Here is an 11,388-nt window from a genome sequence, read left to right on the forward strand (position 1 = left end):
CATCACTTCGCATTTATCAGGATTGAACTCCATCTGCCATTTCTTTGCCCAAATCCTGCAGACTCTGTTCTTATTCCAGAGGTACAGTGTACTTGCTGACTTTGACGACAAGGAGAAAGACTTTGGGGGAAAGCCACAATGGAGACTAAGACACTGTGCCTCAGAAGACTGTGCAAAGGGGGTGGGAGAGCAGAATGGAAATGCAGTAGTGATGGTGGATTCTACAATTAGGAGGATAGATAGTTTCCTTTACAGCAATGAATGAGAGTCTCTAAGGCTGCATTTCCCTTATCCATTCCCAGGGTAAGGGACATCTCAAGGTGGCTACAGAGGAATATGGAAAGGGCTAGTGTGGATTAAAAAGAGTCAATTTTCATGGAGCACCGGCACCAGTGTTGAGACAGGATGGATGGGCACATGCTGTCTCAGAATAGGACCAAAGTCCGAGCAAAAACGGAAAATAGGGAGTTGGCAGAGGTTTTAAACTAGTAAGATGAGGAGGGTGGGCAAGGGATGCTCAGAAAGTGAAATAAGCCGAAATATTACCGCAACAGCAAAGGAAAGCATGGGATAGACTAAGGGAGTGCATAGATGGCCAATGAATTTACAGAATTCATTGGCCATCTATGTATAAAAACATAGTTAAGAAATTGAAAAAGAACTGACAGTGAAAATGAATTCAACAAGTCTGTACATCCAAGCACACAGCACCTGTAATAAATCAGGAACTGAGGCAATAATGCATTATGAGGAACCAGATGTAGCCTGGATTCCTCAGATGTGGGGGTGATTTTGAGCCTGCACTCTCCATCTGTGGGACTGGCGGCACGTGCTCAAAATCCGGAGAGCGCGATTCACGCTGGCGAGTTTCCAAGTTGTGATCTTACTGGCCTCTTGCTGTAGAGTGGTGTGAAACATGCCGCAAGACTGCAGAAAGCTCACTTTAATACATTAATGTGTTATGAGCAAGCACACTCTCCAGAACTTCCCCCTTCACCGCAAATTCAGCAGGCACCGGCATGATAAAAGAAAGTTGGAGTCTCAAAGATAGTTAACCAGCATTTCTAGCTGGATACAAGGCCCATGTGATTTACATTGCCACAAGATGGGCTTTGAGAGAGGAAGGGTTTCTAAGATATCCCCGAGACTCACAGACATAGGCAGTCTTCCCAGGATCCAGGACAGAAAGACTAGTAAGTGGCCAAAAGTCTCTCCAGTTCACTATGCAGAAATGCAGGTGGGAACTTGTTCTCGGTTTGAAAAGATCAGATTCGTGAGGATTTGAAACAAGGCTGGAAGATTAGCGAGCTTGTGGTTGGGGGGAAAATCCCCAGGAAAAATTCTCACCGCGAAATACAGCTCTGGGGTCAAAAAGTTAACAGGCTGGAAAAGGAAAAAAACAGAAGTATATCCTTGGGAGCTGAGAATCACTGTGGACGGTGTCCAGGGGAAATGCAAATGACTACTAAGGAACAGTGTAAGATATACCTGCGGAGCAGTTTGTTTGGTTGTGTTAAAAGTAAAAGAGGAAAGTTCTGTTCTGTTGTTTAAGGTGTTAGTTGCCTATAATAATATTATTTAGTCAATAGTGCTACTGGTCTGTTTATTACAGCCAAAGTCTTAAAACATGAAATCTTGCTCTGTCATCCTTTTAGCTATCAACTAATCTCAAATTTCTCTTTTAAAAAATTAAAAGTCTCTATGGGTTCTGCGGGTGTGTTGATGGTGATGCCATCTGTTTTATATTGGAAAGGTTCTGTGAAAACCCTCTTTCAAGTTGGAGGTGGATTCCTCCATGCTCCTTGACATTGTAGACTTTCTGGCAGACTTTCCAGTGTACCAGACATTTTAAATTGCACAACCAACACCTTATTTTTCTCTAGCTTGGGCTGTGGAATTCTTCATCTGACTGAGACTCAGTCAACACTGTGCACTCCGTCCTTCCGGTGAGCAGCCATCTGTGACATCCTTTCCCTCAGCCTTGGCTCCTGGGTACCTGTTCCCAATATCTCTATGTTTCTATGTTTCTTCTATGTCCTATGTATCTCACCATGTGCAGATACCTCCATCCTAATCTCTGAATAATGTATAATGTTAGTCTCTGAGCTGGTATAAGACTGCGTGATTGTGTCTGTTCATCATTCCTATCTTCTTCCTTTTCATCCTCTGGGTGGGAAGGTTATAGTTCTTGGATATCTGAAATAAAAAAGGGACAAGAGTTGGGATGAGCTAACAGGGGCAGAGAAAATAACAAGTACAACTTGTGAGTCAGAAGAGAGGGAGTAGTGGGGAGGGAGTAGGAGGAATAGGACCGCAAAGACACTTTGTTGACCCTTATACCTCAGTGATACCTATTCTCACGATGACTAGCACTGTCTTCCCCATACGAACAAGGAGTAGGCCATTCAGCCCCTTGAGCCTGCTCCACCATTTAATAAGATCATGACTGATCTGATAGTAACCTCAAATCTGCATCCCATCTACCCCTGATGACCTATCACCCCCTTGCTTACCATGAATATATCCATCTTTGCCTTAAAAATATTCAAACTCTGCTTCCACCATCTTTTCAGGAAGTGAGTTCCAAAGCCTAATGACCCTTGGAGTGAAAAAATCTTGTCTCATCTCCATTTTAATTGGGTGGCTGCTTATTTTTAAACAATGACCATGGGGCTAAAGCATGCAGGCGTGCTTGTCATCCTCCAGTTGTTTTCTTGTGCCCCTTGTTACATGCCACCTTCTTCTGCAAGAAGAAAGGTAATTATACCCAGTGAGTGTCTCAAGTTATATTTGAATGATGTGGTTGCCATGGTTGACTTGTTGCTAGAGCTATGAATTATGGATGTAATGAATACAACTGTGCTTATTTTTTTAGTCATTCATGGGACATGGGTGTTGCTGCTTGGCCAGCATTTATTGCCCATCCCTAGTTGCCCGAAGGCAGTTGAGAGTCAACCACGTTGCTGTGGCTCTGGAGTCACATGTAGGCCAGATCATACAATCGGTAATGGTTTCATGGTCATCAGATTCTTAATTCCAGACATTTATTACTGAATTCAAATTCCACCATCTGCCGTAGTGGAATTCGAACCCAGGTCCTCAGAACATTAGCTGAGTTTCTGGATTAATAGTGCAGTGATAACATCACTAGACCTTTGCCTCCCCCTTATTGCATGAGGTAAAGCATTTAATTTAGAAGTTGATTGATAGAGATTGTTGGTAGCTGGATACTGGAACGGCAGTGAATTAGCAGTTCATCATTCTAGTGGTAGGACATTCTATTTGAAAATTGAGCTGACTTATCTTGACAACTCATATGATATCATTTAATTTCTTCCTGAACTGCATCCATTGTCCTGGAGGAGTTGGAACTATACTATTGGGCATTGATCTCCTCCATTATTTCACCTCATTACCTCTTGTTCCAAGGACCTCCTGCATCCCTTCTCTCCTCCTCACCAGCTCTTGTCATAAGGCCTTCAGTACACCATCAGAAAAAACTTGGTGTACACTCTTTTACATGCTCAACCATTCTTCGAAGTATTACAGCAGATTCAATCAGAAAGAACACCCACCATTTCTTGCAGACACAATACGTCTCCTCTTTAAGAAGCTACCTGATAGCTACTCAGGATATTGGATACCCCTGCTGATTTGTGCAGCCAATGAACAGTGCAGCGAATGTTGGCTGAAGCAGTTCTTTCAGGGCCGTTCCAACTTAACTCCCTTAAACTGTTGCATACAGGCGATAAACTCACATTAAAAGCAAAATACTGCGGCTACTGGAAATCTGAAATAAAAACAGAAAATGCTGGAAAAACTCAGCAGATCTGGCAACATCTGCGGAAAGAGAAATGCAGTTAAGGTCTCAGGTCCAATATGAGTCTTCTGTTGAAGAGGAAAGGGAAACAGTCCCTCACCTGTGATTTCCCCTGGGCTGGCCAATTAATAGCCAGACCCAGAGGGCAGGTCTGCTGCCTAATTTGTTACATTCGCGGCCAGGTGTCTCTGGAGAGGGAGCATGCGGTGTCCACGGGCGCGGTTGACGCCTTCCGCGACCACTGGGCGCCGCAGGGGCTGGGGTGTATTATCGACCCCGATAATCACCTTTTGGTTTGACGTTTTAAGTTTCCTTTCGACTTTGTTTTTGGTTCGGGCTGTTCCCCCCTTTCTTTTGGGGAGCTGCCCCTTTTACTTTGTCCCTAAGTTAATTTGAGTTCGTTTACTTGATTGGTATCAAAAGAAATGCCTAATTTGTCCAATTAGGGATATTGGGCAGGCTCTCAAAGCTGCAGGACCAATTAGACACCTTCCAGCTTTGAAGGAACGGCCAGCTATAATGGATGTTAATTAAGGGAGAGGCTGCTTCAACCTGGAGGCATCCTCTTTTTAACTATTTCAAATCTTTATTTAAAATATTCAACTCAGATCACCACTGGTGAGGATAGGGAGCAGGTCAAGGGAGGTGGGTGGGTGGGTAAGCCCTCTACATGGCAACATGAGGCTGCTGCTGAACCCAGGCTGGCAGGGTTGGTTTCTTGTGGGTTCTTGTTTCTGGACACCTAAACTGGGGGCTGGCAGGGCTACCCACTGACATGTGAGAGGTAGAGAATAATAGCATATCCATGCACTGAATTCAAATTTGACCACTTACCATGATGGAATTCGAGCCCAGGACTCTAGAGCATTGCCCCAGGTTGGCGAATTACCAGTTCACTGACCATACCACTAGGCAACAGGGGGAAGCCCATATGTGACAGGTAGCCAGGAAGAATCATTAAAAGCTTAATTGAGACCAATTAAAGGATGCTGACTGAAATTTTCTAGCTGGCCTTCAGAGTCCCACAGGTGGAGGAGGCCAGTCATGCCTCTGCAAAAATAACCTGGAGGCAGGATAGAGTGGGGAACTGGCATGCCATCTGGCAGGGCTATTTTTATCTCCCTCCTGCCTCTGACCCCAGTCCCTTTAGGGGGCCAAAGATCCAGCCACATGTTGGTATGGTAATAAGGTGTGAAGGGATGTTTCCAACTTCCCACTTTACTTCCCTTATTGGCTGGCTGTTCAGTTACCCTCTTCCAGTATGAGGCCCAAACAGGAGCTGGCACAGTGCCAGGATTGCACCCGGATGAAGGAAACAAAATGGGATGGAAAAATTGGGTGCAGACACCCTCTGACAGTTCCAGCATACTTCTGGTCTGTCAGGCAGATAGGGATCGCAGAGGGAAAACTATCCTTTAATCTCTCATACAATGAGCTTCATAAAACAAGACTCCTCTCAGCTACTTTGACGCCTGACTGATCAAACTGTTCCATTTTATTGCCAGGATTCACCTTTTAGATAACCATCTCACATTGAAATGCCAAGGACCTATACATGACCATTAACTATGGAACAAGAAATGTTTACCAGCTGGTGACACCTTTCACTCTCCTATCCTTTACATAATGGCTGTAAAAGATAAAATAACTACTCCTTTGTGCCCCTCCTTCCCTCCTGGCATTGGTTATCTTGTTCACACAGAATAACTTGCATGCTATCTGTTTGTTTATGGTCTTGACAACTTAGATCTACCAACTCCTGCTGGAGTCAACTGCTGGGTCTATGAGTTCTGAAAACGGTTTGAGCTTCCCAGAATCATTGAACCAGACAAAACGTGGCCATTTGGCACATTATCCCTGTACTGGCTCATCAAGTATTTATTCAATTCCCATTGAACGTTATTCTTGAATCTGCTTCCACTGCCCTTTCAGGCAGCACATTCCAAATCATAACATCTCAGTTTGGAAGGAAATATTCTCCTCATCAACCCACTGGTTATTTTGTCAATTGTCTTAATTGTGCTCACAAGTTACCAAACCTGCTGCCAGCGGCAACAATTTATCACACCTATCTGATCAAAATCTTTCATAATTTTTACCCTCCTTTAAATCTCCTCTTAACTCTCTCTGCTCCAAGGGGGACAATCTTGTTTGTCCACATAACCGAAGTCAGTCATCCCTGGTTCCATTCCAGTAGATCGCCTCTGTACCATTTCCAAAGCCTTGACATGCTTAGCATTTACTCTTTCTGTTCTCCTAGAGTGTAGCACAGTTTTCAAACTAAATTAGGCTCACTTTTCCTACAGGTCCTTCGCTCTCTTGCGAAGACAAGAAATTAATATGGTCCTTCTCTATCGAAAAGCCATATGGGTCACCTTTATTAGTCATAAGTCTAATACAACAATATCATGAAGTTGCTCCCAAGTAGTTAAAAAGGGTGAAAAATACACCATGGGACAAGATTTAAACTCATTCAAAACCACCTACTTGCACAGAGTTAAAAATGGGCCTGTGTTCAAGTCAATGTTTGGAATATATAAAGTTGAATGATCCAGTTACTGCTGAAAAATTGTACTTTCTCACAACATTATACAAAATAGCAGTTAGATAAAAATCAGTGGATTAATAACTGTGTGCTCTGGTTTTCTCTCACAGTCCAAAGATGTGCAGGTTAGGTGGATTGACCAAGCTAAATTGCCCCTTAGTGTCCAAAGATATATAGGTTAGGGGGATTAACGGGATAAATGTGTGGGGTTATGGGTATAGGGCAAAGAGTGGGCCTGGGTAAGATGCTCTGTCAGAGAGTTGATGCAGACTTGATGGGCTGAATGGCCTCCTTCCGCATTGTAGGGATTCTATGATCGTCTATGAGTTACTGGAGTCTGCTCACACATCTGCAGCAGGAGGGTATTTGCATAATTAAGTGTGAGCTCTAACTCCCTGCATGAGTTTAATTAATTTCATATGTTAAAATGCAGCAACTTTTTGAAACTCACGGAGAGGTTGAGGGCGAGCTGCCATTTTCATGAGGCTCATAGTAAGGCGGCATAAATTGTTCCAGCAACTAGTGACAGTTAACATCTCACCAGGTATCTTTACTTCCCCACCAATGGCAAGGTTACTTCCTCACATTAAACTCACTGGTATCTGCCCCCAATGTTGCAGCACATTTGAAACCCTTGAAGGAACACACACACCTAAATGCCAGCAACCCACAACAATTAAGAAATATCAGGAGAAAATAACTTAAGTGTGTAGTACTTTGGAGATAAAAATGGAAAGGGGAGACATACATTTAGCTAGAGATTCCAGCTCAGCTCATGAATGAAGCAAAACACAAGTGGCAACTGAAAATATTCGAAAAAAAAAATTAATGCAACGCAAAGTACAATCTCCATTCAAGCAACCCCTATCCTACAAAGGCCAGATCCTGGAACTTATTAAGTGCTCAGATTCAATGTTGTGCATGGGGTTTCATTGGAGACTATGGTGCCCATCTTGCCAATCAGAAAATCAGGCATACAATGTTTTTGAGAGATTAGGCACTTGATTCTTTTGGTCGAAGCCCAATCCCATTGAATATCACCAGCCAGGCTTCATAAAATTAGGTTACGTTTCTTTGAAAATACATGAATACAGTAATTCTTAAATTTATCACCACTTATCACCGCTTTTCATTCTCTTCAATGTAATATGAGGCTCCTTGAATTGTATTTAAATGTGTATTTTGATCTTTCAAGAATCTGCGATATGCACTATAGCCACTGTGGTTTAAAGTATAAAGGGTTATTTGCAACTTGCTATGAAGTGAATAGAAAACAAAACATTGCAATTTTGTTACTCCAAAATGACAGCACCAGAATATTGTGTCAAGGATGTTCAAGGGAGGAGGAACAAACATTAGCCCATGCTGCAATCAAATATTATGTATTTGTTTTGCTGGGTTTAGTACAACAGACACATTGATAGAATCTCTCTGGCCCACTTAATTCTGAGTCAGAAGGCAGTGAGTCCAAGAAACTTAGGCTAACACTCCAGTACAAAACTTAGCAGTAGGCTATTCTTCCCTCAAGTCTGCTCTGCCATTCAATAAAACCATGGCTCATCCAATTTTAGCCTTAACTCCACTTTACTGCCTGCTCTCCATAAACCTTGACTCATTTGTGGGTCAAAACTCAGTTTAACTCAGCCTTGAATGGATTCAACAATTCATATCCTTCACTGCTTTATGAGGTAGAGAATTCCAAAGATTTGAGAGAAGAAAATCCCCTTCATCTCCACCTAAATGGGAGACCGCTTATTTTGAAGCTTTGTCCCGTACTTCTAGATTCCCCCATAGGGGGAAACATCCCTTCAACTATGGGGAGGCGATGGCCTAGTGGTATTATCACTAGACTTAATCCAGAAACTCAGCTAATGTTCTGGGAACCCACGTTCAAATCCTGCCATGGCAGATGGCGGAACTTGAATTCAATAAAAATATCTGGAATTAAGCATCTACTGACGACCATGAAACCATTGTCAATTGTCGGAAAAACCTATCTGGTTCACTAATGTCCTTTAGGGAAGGAAATCTGCTGTCCTTACTTGATCTAGCCTACATGTGATTCCAGAGCCACAGCAATGTGATTGACTCTCATTTGCACTAGGGGTGGGCACTAAATGCTGGCCAGCCAGCAACACTCATGTCCCACAAATGAATTTAAAAAACATCTACCCTGTCAAGCTCCCTTAGAATTTTAAGTCTCATTCTTTGAAACTCCAATGCTTACACTGTCCACAGTGGATAATTTGTTTAATTTACCCAAGTATATATGGCTGGCTGTCCCACAGATTCACCTGTACATGCTGAGGCCTTGATTTACATTTATTAACGGGGCTCCCACTGAGCTGCGAAAACCCAGCTTTGTTAAAATTGCAGCCTGTTGGGGAGTGCAGGGGAAATGGACATGCTCAATCCATATTAACCATTCCCATCTTTTATTCCTGAAGCTCAGAAAGGCTTAAGAATTGCTCCTGTGGATGGAGAAAGAATGGCTACAACAATAATTTAACAATAATGGCAATAGAGGCTTTAAAATGGCTATTCTGGCTGAAAGCTAAGCATTCTGGGATTTTTGGTCAATTTATAGATTAAAACCAGATGCAGGTCGTAAAGAGTTTCTGATCTGAAGCTTCCTGTGTTGGCCAGATAAAGGAAGTTGTTTACATTAACACAGGCATTGCACCTCTGATTTATATGGCTGCTATGTATGGGATATGTCAAATGAACTAAGTGTAATGGCATAGTTCAAAAGTAATTTCATTGGAGGTTCGAGCCATGTGATCGGTTTCTGGTTACATAGTTGTCTGGATGACAGAGAATCTTCCGGAAGCAAGTGGAGATTTGTGGATAAAGAGGCATGTGAGCCTTTGTTTGCCAGTGATAACTCGAAGAGACCAACCATTGCAAGAAGAAGTGTACCCTGAAGGATGCTTCAGAGAAAAAGAAGATAGATTCTATATTGAGATATTTCTTGGCCAAGGTTTTCCTAAACTCGGTAGTATCTATTTTCAGGTAAATAGTTAATGTTGATGTTCAGTTAAAGTTAATATGCAGTTTAAGAGTTAAAGTTCAGTTGAAATTTGATGCTCAGTTAGAGTTAAAGTTGAGTAAAGAGTTAATGAGTTGCATCTGTTTATGATTGAGTTGGTACTAGAAGTGTTAAATAAATGAATTACTATCTTTATTTGTCTCATTAAACTGGAATGCTTGGAAGGTGCTTAAATTAAAGCTGTATAACCCTCCCTATTGTGTTGTATCACATCTCAGAAAGTTCTCAAAGTGCATGATGTTATAATCAATGACTTTGAAGTCCAGTGATTATCATTGTGGGTAATTGTGGAAATGGATTAGCACACAGCAAGATCTTACATAGGCTCTTGGATTAAGCGGCTTCTGTTGGTGTCAGTTAAGAAGAGCTGTCTAGTGTTCTCTGAATGTCCACAAAAAACATTGGAACAGGTAGGTGGAGCCTTGCTTTAACATTTAATTGCTATGTCCAGTTAGTAAGGTTGAAAAGAATTTGCCTGTATAGATGGGGGTAAAGTCACCATAATCCCTGATGACCATTGGCTGCTCTCCCCCTCTCAGGGGAGATTGGTGGTGATTTAACATGAGGGTTGTTAGCACACCTTAGGTGAAGGGCAAGATTGAGAAGGCAGGGCCTTCATGAGTAGCTGCAGCTGGTATGGGAATTGAATCTGTGCTGTTAGCATTGCTTTGCATTACTAACCAGCTGACCATTACTAACTGAGCTAACCAACCCGCAATTTGCATTTATATGGTGATTTTCATGCTCATGGGACATCTCAAAACACATTGCAACCAATTAAGTACTTTAGTCCTCTTACCACTTTCGTCACATGGCTGCTTTGCTGGTTCTTGAATCCATTAGAACTAAACATTACATTCATTTATTTTTAGATGCATCTGTAGTCATGTCCAATTCAGTAGGCCTGAACCTAAATTATATTTATACATATAGTATACACCACTTGCCAATACTTGGTTATTTTATTCGTACTGTAATTTTTCAATCTAAAACATACTCAATGTCCTAGATTCCTACCACTCTCTCTGTTTCACCTTTTCACTACATAGTGAAAGTGCTAAATCCTCCATCCTTGTGGGATTTGTTGCTGCGCTAGTGCCTCCATTTGTTTTCCCAAAACTATGATTTATTCATAAACTTGCAAAACAATATGACAAAACATTTCTCCTTGACAATTACAGAAAGTGCCATAAAATTTAACTTTGTCACTATACAGTGTATTCCATTCCTTGGTGCCACGATACAATTGTAATTCTTTTCATGTTTGCACACATCCTGGGGGTCAAACTGTTACAATTGAAAAATTATAGAAAGTGGGATAGAATTCAACTTTGTTTCCACAGAGCACGTTCCTCTGTGAGGTGCCTCAGTAAAACATCAATACCCTTGTATATTGAATGTTAGGTATACAGCCCAAGGGGTCCTACAGAATTCTCAGCCCCTCAATGTACTGTGGCTGAAAAGCCTAAGACCGCAGCCTTTCCCTATTGCGCCTCTGTGGTGGCTGCCCAAGCTTTAGTGGCGCCATGTGGCTGATACAAATAGGAAGAGTTTTTTTCAATATATGAAAGGTAAGAGAGAGGCAAAAATAGCCATTGGACCACTGGAAAATGAGGCTGGAGAAGTAATAATAGGAAACAAAGCAATGGCAGAGGAACCGAATAGTTACTTTGCATCAGTCTTCACAGTGGAAGACACTAGTGGGATGCCAGAGCTCCAGGAGAGTCAGGGGGCACAGGTGAGTGTAGTGGCCATCACTAAGGAGAAGGTTCTGGGGAAACTGAAAGGTCTGAAGGTGGATAAATCACCTGGACCGGATGGCCTACACCCAGGGTTCTAAAAGAGATAGCTGAGGAAATTGTGGAGGCATTGGTGGTGACCTTTCAGGAATCACTGGGGGCAGGGAGGGTACCAGAATACTCAAAAGTAGCGAATGTAACACCACTGTTTAAGAAGGAGGGAGGCAGCAGATGG

The sequence above is a fragment of the Mustelus asterias genome, chromosome 4, assembly GCF_964213995.1.
Source record: "Mustelus asterias chromosome 4, sMusAst1.hap1.1, whole genome shotgun sequence".
NCBI lineage: Eukaryota > Metazoa > Chordata > Chondrichthyes > Carcharhiniformes > Triakidae > Mustelus > Mustelus asterias.